This window comes from Lissotriton vulgaris, chromosome 10 (assembly GCF_964263255.1).
Source record: "Lissotriton vulgaris chromosome 10, aLisVul1.2, whole genome shotgun sequence".
Classification (NCBI taxonomy): domain Eukaryota; kingdom Metazoa; phylum Chordata; class Amphibia; order Caudata; family Salamandridae; genus Lissotriton; species Lissotriton vulgaris.
The window spans coordinates 91003183-91019409 of record NC_141698.1 but is presented as its reverse complement, the minus strand read 5'-3'; the positions used below and the strand labels follow the sequence as shown (position 1 = coordinate 91019409).

The 16227-nt window shown below is 50.6% G+C and overlaps 1 protein-coding gene across 1 annotated transcript in view; it reads right to left on the bottom strand.

Moving 5' to 3' along the window:
• UNKL (unk like zinc finger) overlaps positions 1-16227 on the bottom strand; it is a 370451-nt gene that overhangs the window by 170844 nt on the left and 183380 nt on the right. The window lies entirely within an intron of this gene.

The following is a 16227-nucleotide window of genomic DNA, read 5'->3' as shown; positions in this document are numbered from 1 at the left end:
GGAGATTCCTGCTCAAGTCATCTGACCCGGTATTGTTAATTCCCAGAATCTGGGAAACCAGCAGAAACATGTTTTCATTTATCCACTTCAACAGTTCTACTCCCATCTGGCAGAGGCAAAGGAGATCAAGTTCCTGTCCCAGTGCAGACGCCCTGTGCCTGAGAAAGAGGTGGTGTGTTGCCCCGGGGACAACGCAGTGGTTGGCGGTAATTCCATGGAAACGATGAGGCAGGCGCGGCTGCTGGGGTGCTATACAGCTAGGACAGACCCAGATACATGCTGCCAAGCAGCAGGCGGTCTGAAGCACTGCGGGGTTTGCACGAGTTCCCCAGTGGCAACAACATACCAGCGGAGTGGGGCCCCGCTCGTCATCCTGATAATGCAGACACCTGTATTGGAGAACTGAATGCCTCTGGACAATCTTGAACACCTCCTGTAGGTGCAGGGACGCTGACCATGAGCCTGAACTCACCACCCTTAGTGTTCAAGCATTTCTGGCGACCCACGTGGTGGTACTCTGAGGTGGTACAGGAACACCATGGTAGAAACAACACTATTGGTGTGAGGCCACATCTTTGATCCTGTGAGCTCATCCCCCTATGACATGGAGCTGAGGGCCTAAGGAAAGGACTTCCCCTATGGCGGCCATTAATAGGCTGATAACTGCTGCCACTGCCGGTAGTACAAAGCTGGAAGTCAGCGCGAAAGAGTGACAAGGGCACTTCAGAGTGACATGTAGGGGAGGTGGGAGGACCCGAGTTATGCAACAGCTGGGCGCTGTCCCCCACAGAACACTGCAGAGGGGACTCGGGAAGGGGGACATGAGACAAACCAAGCTCCCCTTCGAATCACAAAAACCAGGTAGGGCACAATCATACGAAAGAGCCACTGAGACCACTGAATGACGGAAGACAGAGGAACTTGTCATTGATACGACTGCTATAGAGGCAAAAAAATCCTTACGTCCAATGATAACAAGCTTGACACATTTACCAAAAGAAAGGACACAATAACTATTACCCTCAAGAAATAGGAGAAAAGGATCACTGCAGCTGAAATCTGCATTTCCACAATGGAGGATGACAGTTTGACATGGTGAAAAACTGTCAAAATCTTAGATGTCATCAAAGTCAAAAATGAATACCTGGAGGCTCAGGCCCGGAGCAATAATTTGTGCATAGTGGGGGTCCCAGAATCCATAAATGTTGACAATATGGCAGAATACATCAAGACTTTTCTCAAATCATTGCTTGGGTCCTAAGCGGGCACACAGATCACGTGAACTTAGACATCCTCCTGGAGTACAGCTTTGCCTGGTTATCATCAGGGTATTACAATATAAATCTTGAGACATGGAACTGTGCTTAGCACAATGGTAACGGGCACTAGTAAATGAAGGTAACTCTATGGCAATATTCCCAGACTTCGCAATGGCAGTGAAGGAGGCACACCATGTGTACATGCCAGCAAAACAAAAGTTACGGCAAACAGGCATTTCCAATGCCATGGTCTACCTAGTGTGCCTTAAAATCACTTCTAGGATAAACCTCATGTCTTCCTTAAGCCACAAAGTGCCTCACGATTTGAGTCATGAGGCCGAGACTAGATCCAAGTTATCAGGCGTCTACAATAATTGAGTTTGGGATTGCTAAATATTTCTCGGCAATGACTAGTTTCAAAATCAAAACAACATTTCTTTCACAGATAACTAAAGGACAATACTGACATTTTCAGTGATCTGGCTATTACAGATCTGATGAGACTGAATAATGCATATAAACAGAAGGGATAATACAAACTAAGCCATGTATAGTCTCATTAAAGAAAGATAGGTCAATAGTTATCTAACCCTCCAACAAGGAAGGCTCGTCTAGAGCTCAACACCTACGAGAAGCCTGCAGACAATTGGATGATCAGAATGGTTATAGAAAAAAATCACAGTATTATTCAAATTTAAAGAACAGCTATATGGAAATGTCTTGCATCCAAAGAAGGAAGAAAGGCCTACATTGTACAGAAGAAACAAAGACCTTATTCCAGGTAAATTAAATCCTATTTGAGGACAACAGCAACCGACAAGCACACCTTGATGCGACCGCACAATCAACTGTCTTTGCTCACTTTTCAAAATCTGCTGTTGTCACACACATCGAGAATTCTGAAACAGCCAGCAGCACGAGGCACAACTCGATGTTATATGTTTGATATAATGCAGCCGTCCTGGAGTGGGACGAATACCAGTTTATGAGGAATGAGATACCTACAATCCTTACACTACATCTGTTACATGAAATTCACAAGGACCTAGTTAATCCTCTGGGTCACCCATCAATCTCATCTTACAACAACTTATTAGAAAACACATCAATATAGGTTGACTACTTTTTATTCACTTATATACAAAACCTTACATCTTTTGTTAGAGACGGTTTGGTTAATGGTTGACTGGGGTGTGACCTCAGTCCTAGTTATGGTAAGGCACAAGCAAACCTCGATTCCTGGTTCAACTGAACTCTCTCATCATTAAGCCTCTCTCCTACCTTTTTCCTCGAAGGAAGGTTGAAGCAATACATAACGTAAAAACTGAATAAGATTATCAACCACCCTTTCAGAGAGGGGCTAGCCTCCATAAAGCTTCAGGTGTGTGTGACAGACAATATGGAATAGAGATTAACCAGAACAGAAATTTATGTGATAAAATGTGTAGAATTATTGTGATGCATTAATGTTTACACAGGTCTTGTTGTTTCTTACCAGTTAGAGTAACTAATTTGAATGCTCGCAAAACACTGAAGTTACAGACAATCAGGGGATCTGGAGGTGGTGTCTCTTTCTATCTACTTCCCCTTTACCCCTTGTAGAAGAATTGCCCAGGTTACTGATACAGTCTGGGCACTCAGCTACAGAGGGGAGTTGGGACCAAGCATCTGCTCGAGTGGAATACTGGTTCAGTCGTGAAACACTGTCCTGAAACCGGCACTTCGGCCATTCTTGTTGGCACCAGGTCCTCCTGCCTACCCTCTCGGGCTGCAACGGACTGTATAGTCAGGCACACCCACTTAGGCAACTCTAACATCTCCAAGTTAGACCTAAGGGCCACCTCCTTCCAGGCTGGATGCTCCAGGTCACTGACAAACCGACAATCCACAAGCATGGACAGAGTCACAGCTACTCTCAAAGAACCTGAGACGTCGCTCCCCACTCAGCGGGAACCAGAGCCACTTGATAGTGACTCTTGTGGCTGTCAGCTGCAGCAACTTGGTGCAATGCATTTAGGGACTACCTGCTCGGAGGTCACCAGATGACATCTTATGGTTGTCATGCGTACTTCGAGTATTACTAGGCATGCAAGTTCTCTGCAGCATCACTCCATCACCAAGGGACACTAGGGTAACCTCTACTCTGTCCCCCAGAATATCTGGGACAATATCCTCCCCAAGCCCTACACTAGCCAACCCTAGAAGCTGCACACATAATGGTGGGCTGTGCCTGCTTGGGACACCTAGCACCCCCCTTGCAGTGACCTTCTTGTTGGCACTCCTAGAACTTGAGGGGGTTGGGGGGGGGGGGGGTGTACCTTCCCTGAAGACTCACTATCAGGGGCATCTCTACTTTTTCCCAGTTGATTGAATGGCGTCCTGACCCGAGAAACTAGTGAGCTTCCTGTTGGCACTCCTAGAACTTGAGGGGGTTGGGGGGGAGGGAGGGGGGGTGTACCTTCTCTGAAGTCTCACTGTCAGGGACATCTCTTCTTTTTCTCAGTTGAGTAAAATGGCGTCCTGACCCGAACTCCTTGTTTTTATGTTCATCTCCCACCTCCTTCTTCTGATGAGTACCCTGTCCACCCTTGTAGTTCGTGATACCCCCCAGATACCTTCTTATGGACCCAGGTGTTTACCCAGAAGTCTGCCTCCAAAGCAAGCTCCCTGGAGTCAAAGAGCTTACTGTCAATCAGATGTGGACGCAGATCTTCAAAACAAAGACTGAGCATGTGCTCCTTTGCAATCATATTACACATCCCCTGATATTCTTTTACTTCACTGCCTTTCACCCAACCATCCAGTGTCTTGTTAAAGAAATCAACACAATCCACACCCAGGTCTGTTGGGCCAGTTTCTGCCTGTCCCTGAACTTTTTCCTATACTTTTCTGGGGTCACACGATATTTACGGATAGGGGGTTTCTTCATGGGGGGATAACTCATCTGGTCCTCCTCCTCTAGGGCCAGTAGGGTTTTCCGCCCCTCACTAGGGATATGCCTCTACAGACTAGCCAACCAATCTTTCACAGGGATCTCATGCATCTTTAAGGCAATATCATAAGCCTCCAACCACTTATCAATATAGTCTCCCACAACAAAGCCAGGCACCTAGGGCCAGATGTACCAAAGGGTGTTGCCCATTCTGTGTCTATGGGGAAATGTGTTGATACATAAGGCCCCTAGACCCTTAGGGATTGGAGCCTCTTGACTCCAGAGAGCACTGCACACATGCAGACACCATTACAGCTGGGTTCTGCCTGCCTGGCCTGGAGATTTAACTCCTTTAGACTCACATCAACAGCTAGAAACAACTTTCTCTCTAAGGCTTTCTCAGCCTCCAGTTTTAATTTAGCCAGCTCCAGCTTTCTTTCCTCCCTCCGGTCCTCCAATTCCCCAGGGGTCAGGTCCCTGGAAAACACACCACTCCCTGCACAAGGAGGGATGTCCAGTCCTGAGAGTAGGTTATCCCCTTCTCAACAGACTGTACCCAAAGCTCCTCCTGTAGGCCCTGCTCAGATCCTTCTTCATCATTTGTTGGCGACTGGTGGACCTTTCCCTTCAAGGCCTTCTTGAGCTCTGCTTTTTTTAGTGCTCTTCTTACCGGCAGCCCCGTCTACAGACAAAACTCCTTGAGATGGTCCATGGTGTAGCTCTCCAGGTTGGCCAGCTCAAACTTCATCTTTGCAGGGGAGGTCACAGACTAAACAGTCAGGCAGAGTGAGAATACATTTGGAAAAAGCAAAATGTCGAATCAGGAAGAATTTTAATTCAAATTGGTCTTCGATATGGGATGGCACTGTACACCAAGTCACTGAACAAACAAGTCCGAGCCTAACCGCTGATCACCAATGTTAGAAACTAGGTTACTGGTTGACTGGGTTATGAGCCCCAGTCAAGCAGCAATCACATTCCTAGGCAGTGTAAGCACAAGCAAACCCCAACTTAACCTGTTCTCACCCTCTGGTAGCTTGGCACAGAGCAATCGGGGTTATCTTGAAGGCAATGTGTATGGTATTTGTGCAAAACTTCAAACAGAAAGCCGTAAGGCCTTAAGGGGGTTGCAGGACACTCACTACGTTCCTCTCGGAGCTTTTTTACACATGCTAACTAAATAGCTTTTTTATTGTGTCATTTAGAATTATATGCTGAATTGAATCTAACCACAGTTTTTATTCTGCCACATCGTTTTAAACTCTTAAAATGTACCTGCACTGCTCTGCTCTGTTGAGCTCAAACTCTCACTCCTGAACTGTCGTATGAATCTGACAGGGTTGGGTGGCAGCTATTTACGGGTTCTCCAGCATGCCACTTAGAGCCGCCATCTTGGGGAAGGGCGCACTCTAGTCTCTGTGGCAGCTCAGTTGTTAAAAATGTGCGCTGCACGTTTATTCTTGCCTTAAGGGGGTTGCCGGACACTCACTGCGTTCCTCTCAGAGCTTGTTTACACATGCTAGCTAAATTGCTTTTTTATTGTGCCACTTAGAATTATATGCTGAATTGAATTTAACCACAATTTTTACTCTGCCACATCGTTTTAAAAATGTTTTTTTCTAATAACTTTATTTTATTGATTTTTGAGCAGACAGAAGTAAATCAAGGAAAGATATTCTACAACCCACATGGAACACAGCTGGTGCAATCATTAACAGAAGCTTCCAAACTCTGCATGTACATTTAGCGTCACAGCCAACAAGCCCCAGGAGAGGGTGTAATGCCTGTCCAAGGGCCATGCTTATCAATGATGCTACAGACATCAATATATGGCACTCTTCTTGAAACGCACCTCTCAGCAAACCCCCACCCCCACCCCTGAACCAGTGTGCCCTACGCCATGTAGGAACAGTGGTTTATGCCTTTCGGGACTTATCCGCAGGAGTCGTAGCATCTGTGAGCCTAAGCAACCGCAGATATTTGGGGCTGGTCACTTAATTGAACTCTTGCGTTAGCAGTGAGAGGATCGGTTTCGTGAGAGTAGCTTGTATACGCTCCATACCAATGATATACCACAACCTATGCAACCACCCAGTATATGAGGGGCGGATTCTAGTGCCCCAGAGGGTTAAGATATGGTGTACAGCTGCGCCCAAGGCTAACCCCATCATCCTCCCGCGTGTGGATTTGAGCGGAAAGGTGAGCGCATTAGGCAGACCCAAGAGGGTGTATGCGGGAAAGCGGGGGACCTCCGTTTCGAAGTAGGTGTCCACATCCCTCAGCACTCCCTCCCAAAACCCCTGCACCTCCCTACAATCCCAAAGTATGTGTCAGGTTGCCTGTTTCCCCACTGCCCCTCCAACATTCAGAGCTACGCTCAGGGTTAATTTTATGCAGTCAAGCTGGTGTTAGATGCCAGTACATGGCCACTTTGACCGCCACTTCCTTGCTCCCTACATTCGGTGCTGTGTGGTGAGCCCTATAGTGGATGCGCTGCAATTCTTTCAACGAGAGACTCCAACCTAGCTCTGCTTTCCATCTGCGCTGACCAGCTGACCTATCTTGTGGTGCGGGCGAGTGTACCATGGGGTACAGTGTACAGATCATTTTACGATCTGAGTGTTTGGAGAGGAGCCATTTCTCATAAACCGTAAGCTTACAGCTAACCAAGGGGCGCACGTCAGAGTGGAGCAGCCAGTGACAGATCTGAAAATATTGGAACCGTTTGGGGTCCTTAATGTCGTACCAGTCAGACAGCTCAGAGTAGGGGATAAAGCCCTGGAGATCAAACAGGTGGCCCGCGGAGCGGCAAGGCGATGCGCGCCACTGCGGGAAGGCCGCGCATTTGTGATTCGGGTAAATTTAGGATTATCAAAAAGGGGGGTAAGAGGTTAAGGGAACGAGGTGAGGTTCCTTTGCATCGCAACCGAATCCCATACCCTCATCACTGAACTGGTAATGGGAGACCTACGCAAATACGAGGGGCGATCGGCCGGTTTCAGGAAAGGTACCTTCCACAAGGAAAGGCGGGCCATAGCCCGATCCTGAAAGAGCCACCTCTTCTCGGATTCTGGTCTGCTCCATTCCACCAAGTAGCGAAGTTGGGCTGCCTTGTAGTAATTCATAAGATTAGGAATTCCTAAACCGCCCTCCGCAGGGGGACGAGAAGCCAAATCGCGACGAAGCCTCGGCCGTTTCCCGGCCCAGATGAAGTGATGTATCTCGGACTGCAACCTGCGGATGTAGTACAAGGGAGGTGTAACAGGTATTGTCTAGAAGATATATTAGTATTTTAGACAGGATAGACATTTTTACCGCCGCTACCCTACCCAGCAGCGACAGGGAATGCGACTTCCAGCGGCGTAGGCTGTTCGTCACTTGTGAGGTAAGAGTGGTATAGTTGCAGGAGAGGGTTGCGGCAGTGGACGGTGTCAACGCGATCCCCAGGTATGGGATTTCACTCTGGATTCGCAATCTCCCTAACTCTTTGGCCCAGGGGCAAAATCATGGATTCCCCACATTGACTTTAAAGCCTGATGCCTTGCCAAACTCCTCAAGCTCCCCGAGAAAAGCTGGAACGGAGCGTTGGGTGCGGTAAGAGTCGCCAAAAGGTCATCCGCTTATAAACTGACTGTGTGTTGTTCCAGCCCAGCCCACCCCACCCCGAAGGGGATGCCAGATATCTGGGGATTGTCCCGGATCCGCTGTGCTAGGGGCTTGACATTTAACGCAAAGAGCAGGGGGTATAGAGTACACCGCTGTCTTGTGCCCCTCCGAATGTCGAAGGGTTTTGGGCAGATCCCGTTGACCCGTATTGTTGCCTTAGGTTTGTCGTAACAACTCGCCACCCAGGAATGGAAGCGATCTATCCCGAAATGTGCCAGTGTCCTATCTAAGAAACCCCAGTCTACCCGGTCAAATGCTTTCTCAGCATTGACGGAGAGCAACAAGGCATCAAGATCCATATAATGGGCTTTATCCATTAAATGCATGATCCTCTTGGTATTATCACTGCTTTGTCTATTGGGGGATAAAGCCCGATTGGTCCGGTTGGATTATGCCAGGGAGGCGCGGGCCCAACCTGGCTGCTAGGACACCAGTGAATAACTTCAGATCGAGATTGAGGAGGGAGATCGGCCGATACGCCACGCATTGGGTGGGATCCTTCCCCGGTTTGGGAAGAACAACAACAACTGCTTCTAGCATCTCTGCCAGGATCGTTCCTGGGCCCTTGACGGAGTTGAACAAGCGCGTCAAAACAGGCGCTAAGGATTGACAGAAGGTCTTATAGAAACCAGCAGAAAAACCGTCTGGGCCTGGTGATTTCAACGGTTTGAGGCGACATATCGCGCCAATCACCTCCTCCACCCGAATGAGAGCATCTAGTTCTGCCGCCCCTGACATGTTAAGAGCTGTGGTCGCAGCCCGACTAAGATACTCCTCACCCGTGCCAACAATTGTGGGGTCTCTGCTATATAAGGTATATAAGGAAGCATAGAACGTTCGGAAGGCCTCAGCAATCTGCTCGTCACTTTCGACTAGATCCCCTTTGGAGGTATGGGCGACCCCAATTCTGGAGCGTTCAGTACGTGCCCGGAGTTTACTCGCGAGGAACTTCCCTGTCCTGTCACTCCCTACATAGTAGGAGTGCTTGAGCCGGAGAGCGGCTTATTCAGCACTATCGAGGTCCAAACTGGGCAGTTGTGCTCTGGCTACTTTGAGTTGCCTCCACATGCGTGGGGCCCCGGCCCGACTATGCACCCGCTCGATTTCCAGCACCTTGGCTGCCAGCTCCTCTCTCTTCTCTCTACGCGAGCGGTTGTCATCTGTGGAGATCGCAATAAGCTCCCCCTGCACTACCGCCTTGAGAGCACCCCAAAGGGCCGTCAGTGGGGTTTCAGTGGAGACATTGGATGCCAAGTAGTCCATTATGCACTTCTGCACCTACCGGCAAGCGTCCGGTCGCTGCAACAGGGATTCCCGCATCTGCCATTTTCCTCTTTGCTTGCCCGTGGGGCGCAGGTCGAGAGTCCGCTGTACCGCTTCATGATCGGACAATGCCGCTGAGGTGATTTCAACCGAACGGACCAAAGCTTTGAATTGGGAAGACCCTATAAAGTGATCCAGGCAGGCATAGGTGTGGTGGACATGGGAATAGAAGGAGTATTGCGTGCTATGGGGGTGTGCTTCCCTCCAGATATCTACCAGGCCTCTATCTCGGAGCCCTGCCTTTGAAATCGACCCCGTAGCCCCATGTCTATGACCTGACCTGACCTTCTCTGGATCCATAACTATGTTAAGATCCCCCCCCCCCCCCGCCCCCCCATTAAGATCCGTCTGTCCTGATGACGGAGGACTTCTGAGAGTGAGTCGGTAAGAAACGGCTCTTGGCCAGAATTCGGGGCATATATAGAACCTATGACTGAGGAGGCATCTCCCACCCAAAACCTGTACACCAGTAATCTCCCTTTCGTCTACGCTACTTTATCCCGAACCCTGCCTCGAAAATGCTGTGCAAGAAGAATGGCCACCCCTTACCTTTTTATCTGGAGTGGAGAAATAAAATTGGTGGGGAAATGCTTGGTACCTCATTCTATGCCAGTCCTTGGGTAGCAACTGTCTCCTTCAATAGACAGATAGAGGCCCCTGAGTTCTCTAGGTAGCTTAGAATCGCCAGTCTCTTGATGGGGTTATTTAACCCCTTCACATTAAGAGTTAAGATGTGGATCATAGGAAAGGACTTGGAAGTGGTGCGGTTTTAGAGTGTCTCAGTGTCAAGGGAAAGAATGTAAGCGGCGCGGGCTCAAAGCTCTATGTAGCGTAAGCTCCTTAGCGCATACAAATCCTAGTACACATCTACCCCGTCGTTCGCACACCGGTTCCACCCACCCATTACCCAATCTCCCCCCTACCCAATCCCGATCCCCCCCCTCGCCCTAACCCCAATAAACCCTCCCCCAAAGTCACCCCAGCCCCCCTCCCCAACCCCAACTGGAAACCCCCAACCCACAAACCGTTGATCATCGTCCCCGGCCTGATTGTCCGGACCGCAGGTCCACGGTGAAGTTTATTAGTGAACGGGCAGTTATGGCGAACTCTACAGCCCCCTGCCCGCCTCCCCCCGGAACCAGCTACGCATTAATGCGAAAGAACCCTCCTGTTCTCAATCTTCATTCTCCGGCGGCGATGTGTCTTTGACAACTTCTTGCATAGCCAGGGCCCTCTCCTGAGCAATAAATAGTGTGTGGGGTGGGCTTCCAATTCTTTGTTTGGAAAACGCCTACGCCGAACCCGCTGCTAGCCCCCTTAGGAGAGTTGTTGGAACGGCTCCGGTGAGGGGAGCTCCTCCGTCTGTGCAATTCCCAGCAGGGCGCAGATGTCCTGGAGCGAACGCAGCTGCTGAAGGGTGCCGTTCCATTTGAAGATGAGTCGAAAGGGGTTCCCCCAGGAGTAGGGGACCCCCTTGCCGTGCAGGATGTCCGTAGCCACTTTAAATGCCTTTCGTTTCTGAAGGGTTATAGCTGATAAGTCCTGAAATAAAGCCACCGGCTTTCCCAGGTATTGAATGGGTTGCTTCCGCCGTGCCTCCCGCAGGATGCGCTCTTTTAATGGGAAGTCTGGGAGAAAGGCTAGGATATCCGGGGGAGGTGCCGGCGCCCTACGCACCAGGCCCACCCTGTGTGCTCTGTCGATCCTGATGTCGAAGTCGGCCTTTTCTCCAATAATGTCCCGGAATAAGCCCTGTAAGTAGCCAGTTATGTCCGTCCCTTCTTCCTGGAGTGGTACGCCGTGGACCCGAATGTTATTTCGTCTGGATCTATTTTCTAGGTTCTCTGCATGGGCTTGTAAGTCGACTTGCTGATCCCTCAGTTTGATGATCTCTTGTTAAAGCTGTTCCACTTCTTCAAACCTTGTTTTGTCAGCCTCCTCGACGGCCGCCACTCTCTCCCCCAGGCAGTCGACATCGCGACGCAGCTCCCGCACCTCCCTGGCTATTTCTTTTTTTAGTGTCCCGCAGTCGCGCGCTGAGCTCGTTTCAACTAAGCCCGCATCCCCGGACTCAGTTTCCACGCCTCCAGACCCGCATCACTCTCAGCCGCCTGGGCACCGCCGCACCCCCACCTTTGGCCCCAGATCACTGCAAGCACCGTCGTCTGAGGCAAGGCCGCTCCGCCAAATCGGGCATAAAGAGCGGCGGCCCTTTACTCTGGAATCTGCGGACTTCGGGTGCCCCGATGCATATCCGGCTCTAGCCGCTCACCCCCAATCTGTTTCGCGCCTCCAGAACGCCATTGCATGGCAGACAGCGCAGAGGTCGAAAAATGTACTCGACCGCTCGCAAATGCGAGTGAATTTCATGAAGGGCGAATCAGTTTCAAGGCCTACTTGACCGGCTTGGTGAGTGCTATCTAGCACTGCAGTAGCAAGTGAAGGCTCTAGGGTGCAGCATCACGGCGGCGGCAACAACGGCATTCTGCACGCACCACCTAGCATAGAGGTGGAGGCGCGGTGAAGGCTCTAGGGGGCAGCATGCACGCACCACCTAACTTAGTGTTGGTGGTGTGGTGCGCTGCCTATTGTTTTTGTGGATCCCAGGGCAGTCAATCTTGTAGCGCGCGAAAGTGCTACCAATGACGGCCCTGGACTGTCCCCGCGCTGTGCTGCTTAAAGTGCAGCAGTACGCCACGGAGAAGTGGGCGAAACCGCGATGAATGAAGACGAGAAGGAAGACAATGCACATGAGAAAACGGAGCGAGGCTGAACAGGAGCCTCCCGGCTGTCTGTCTGTCTCCGAGAGCTGCGCGGTTGAACACACGTGCAAGTGAGTGCAGGTGAGAGGTGGACATGTGACCGCCTCCTCTGGGGAGGCGCTGGGATGTCCATTCCTGACATCCTGCAGACCTGCCCTGTGACAGCTGCAGATCAAGATGATCAAGTCAAAGAGGGGGGGCGGGGGCAAAGAGACAGAACTGGAAGGGAAGTGCTCAGGATGCATGCGGGGGAGGCGTAGCTATTGACACATCCTCACTGAGCTCCGAGACTCCCTGTTCGCCAGGCAGCCTCCAGAAACGAAGCGAAAATCTCACAAACACGAGATGAAATGGCACACGGGGATTGACCTGCGGGGCCACGCAGTAGGTTCTTGGTGTGACATTGCTTTCTACAAAAGCTGCTGTAGCAACCACCAACTTTGTTGCAAATCTCAGCAGAGAAGCCAGTGTCTGGATGGGAATGTGTCGAGAACTCTAATGTGTCACTCCTATTGTGATTAGCTGGCATTCGTGGGTTAGTGAGAGGCTGACTCTGCTGGGCAGTGTGAAGAACTGGCACACATGTGCAGGGCCACAGGTCGACATGTTGTGGCAGTGTGAAGAGGTGTTTGTAAGGGGGTGACACCGAGAGCTGAGTGAGAGGATGACACTGACAAGCGCTGTGATAGGCGGGCAGAGATGGGCAGTACCAATAGCTTGAGTGAAATTGACACGCAGAGGCCGCGAGGCTGTGCTTTGCTGCTCAAGAGAGATTTGCCTTCAGGCTGGGCAGCAGGTTTCAGATTTCAGGATTCCCATCATTTGCTTTTAGATTTACCAACAGTCAAAACTCTCAAGTTTTTTTACGTTCCTGTATTTGGACCTCTGCTGTGTGCCGAGCCTCCCCCATGGATTCTCGCCCGCTGTAAGATCTGTTGCATTGAACTATGACATGCAATCTATAGAGCCCGCCTGTTAACATAAGGTCAGCTTCCCCTGTACAGCGTGGTTAATGTGCTCTGGACAGGTTGAAGGGGGCACTGTCAGTGTGTGTGTGAGCCCTGGTGTTTGTATGCATTAGGGTGAATGGTGGAGTGTCTACTGTGCTTTGCTGTACGGGGACAGCAGATCCCGTCATTCAGGAAGGTAGACACGTCCCTGAAGGTGGACAAGGCTCCTGTGAGAGGGGAAGGGATACAGTTACACCGTTTAAAATGTAGGGTCAGTTTCTGTCCTGTTCCTGCTTCATTCTTGCCTAGAGGTGCTACAGCAGACAGCATTATGTAGGAGCTGGGTGGGAAGGTCTCCTCTCACCCATGCCTTTGTGCAGGCTTCCATGTCAGGGGACACCATGCCCCACCTCCTAATCCTGCTGAATTTGAGTAACAACGATCAATTTGTGGGTCGAGTGCATTGCTGTTAGGTCGAGTAGAAACGTCTACTCACTCGACCTGCAGGTCAAGTAAGATTTTTTAGATTTGTCGAGCCCTGCAGCAGACGCCCGCAGCTCCACCACTCCACTGCTCCCACGGCTCCGGTACAGCACTCCCGCCGCCTTTACAAATTACCGGGAGGGGAAATATAGCTTTTGTTAGGCCTCAGGGGGATTTGGCACAGGAAGCCTGTGGGTTCTGCTGCCGTCTAGGTCGCCATCTTGGCCATGCCCCGTTTTAAACTTTTAAAATGTACCTGCTTAGCGCTGCTCTGCTCTGTTGAGCTCGAACTCTCACTCCCGAACTATTGTATGAATCGGACAGGGTTGGGTGGCAGCTATTTCCAGGTTCTCAAGCACGCCAGATAGAGCCACCATCTTGGGGAAGGGCCCGCTCTAGTCTCTGTGGCTGTTAGTTGTTAAAAATGCGCGCTGCGCAGCGGGTGTGCCGCTGGCGCACCTAAGGCAAGCCTGTCAGCGCCTGTCCGCGTCTCAGTAACGGCTAGCGCCGGCGGGGGGCAAGGTCGTCAGGGCAGATTGTGTTATACGGGCAATGCCCTGCGAGATATTGATATCGATCTCTGGCCCTGTAAAGGTAACTAGGAGGTTTTGGTTAGGAGTAACAAGGTATGTTTGATCTGTGGTTTCAGGCGGACTCCAAGCCTCGCTCCCCCTGCTCATATCAGCACCCCCTCCCCAGAGTCCCGGAAGGTCCCCTCCATCACTGTAGACATGATCAATGTCAGATCCCTCAGGAAACATCAAGTCGAAGTTTTCGATCTCCTCTACGCCAGCTCTCCTGATCTCTTGTTTATCACGGAGTCCTGGTTTGATGCCTTGTCTGACCCCATTGTTACTCCTGCCACACCAGTTGGACACAAGATTATTAGAGCTGACCACCCAGAGGGGAAGGGGGTGGATTAGCCATCTTTTACAAAGGTAAGTGGGAGTTGCAGAGGGGAGACTTCACTTTTTGGGGGGCCTGTGAAGTCTTTGACATTAGCGTTTGCTCTTTTCGGACCACTTCACGCTGGTGGGCTCGCTTATCTACAGACCCCGGGGCATGCAGGTCCGTTCCTGCAGGCCTGTGGGGATGCCACTGTAACTAGGGCACTGAAATTCTCCAATTATGCTGTCCTTGGGGACCTAAATATTCATTTTGATCTGGTTCAGGCTACGAACACGTCAAACTTTCATGATATCATGCACCTGGCCCAATTAATCCTGCGGGTCGTGCTCCCTACCCATCAGGCAGGTCACCCAATCTGTACCAATTTCCGCATCTCCATGAGGGACCCGTGTCCGGTCTCCTGGTCCGATCATTTCCGGACTTATTTTACTTGGGAGGTGCGCAATGCTAAGACCCCAGTGGGTCCCTTTCGCAAACCGGCTTTTGATAAAATTGCCCCTGGTGCTCTCATGCATACTCTGGAAACCTCTAGACCCACTCTCTCGGGTGACCTGGAGAGTCGACTAGATGATTTCACCAGCTGAGGGTTTCAAAGGCTGTTAATTCTCTTGCCCGTTGAGCTCAATTAGGCCCGCTAGGGGATCTCCCTCTAAACCATGGTACAGCCTAGAACTCAAAGAATTAAAACACAAAATGCAAGATTCTTGAGCGAGCATGGGGCCTCAGTGACTACAGCCAAGCTGAAGCTCAGAGCCAAGCAAAAAATCTATTATGAGCAATAGCTCAGGCTAAAAGGGAATTTTTCACTACACGTATCGACTCTGCTAAAAACAATGCTAAGGAAATTTTCTCGATAGTACAGAGCATTACGTCGCCTCTAGCCCATGCTTCGCCATCTTCAGTCGCCTGGTGCAAGACTCTTTCTTCATTTATTGGGGACAAAATCTGCACGATTCAGGCGACTTTTTTACCAGGTGGTAATGAGATTGAGGCAATGACCTCGCCTCTTCAGTTGGGCACTATGCACTGCCTGGATGCCTTTATTCTGGTGAACTTGGCTGATTCCCTTAAAATCCTGAAGAGCCTAAAGTCTGGCTCTCCTTCTGAGCCCTGTCTGGCCAGGTTGCTAGCAGCAGCAGCTGAGACAATCAATCCAGAGGTGAATAGCATTGTTAATTTGTCCCTCCATACAGCTAGCGTCCCTGCGTCCTGGAAACAGGCCAAGATATTACCACTCATAAAAAAGCCATCATTAGACACTCGCAGTCCAGGGAACTACAGGCCTATCTCTCTATCACCTGGTCTGGCTAAGGTGTGTGAGAAGGTTGTCACTAAACAACTCACAGAGTTTGTCGAAAGAGAGGGTCTGCTGCATCCCGCTCAGTCAGGGTTCCCAGCAGCTCATAGCACAGAATCTGTGCTGGTGGAGGCCATCCGGGATTGCTTGGACGCCTGCGGGAGGGCAGCATTGATTTTGCTTGACCTCTCGGCGGCGTACGACACAGTTCCTCACCCTCTTCTCCTCTCACGTCTGGCCAGGATAGGTGTGTCGGGGACAGCCTGGAATTGGCTCAGGTCCTTTCTTTAAGGTCGGGCCCAGCAGATCTGGCTGCCTCCATCTGCCTCTCTTCCTCAGGTTTGTGACGGGAGTCTTCAGAGGTCCTCCCTCAGTCCCCTTCTTTTTAGGTTTCGCCTGGCGTCGGAGCTCCTAGCTCCACCCAGGAGAACTCTTATGTCCCTACAGTGTAGGGCTTAGTCCCGCCCTCTGTTCCATTGGCTAGCTCCATAAATGGAGGCTAGCCATTGGAACAGAGATCTGTCCGTCATGGCCGGACCAGATTCGTGGGCATTCCCGAGATTTTTTCGCTCTCCGCCTCTGCGATGTCGTCATCGCAGCCGTGGGCGGGGTTTATTTTTGTTTATGTCGAGGTTGCTTTTCGTCA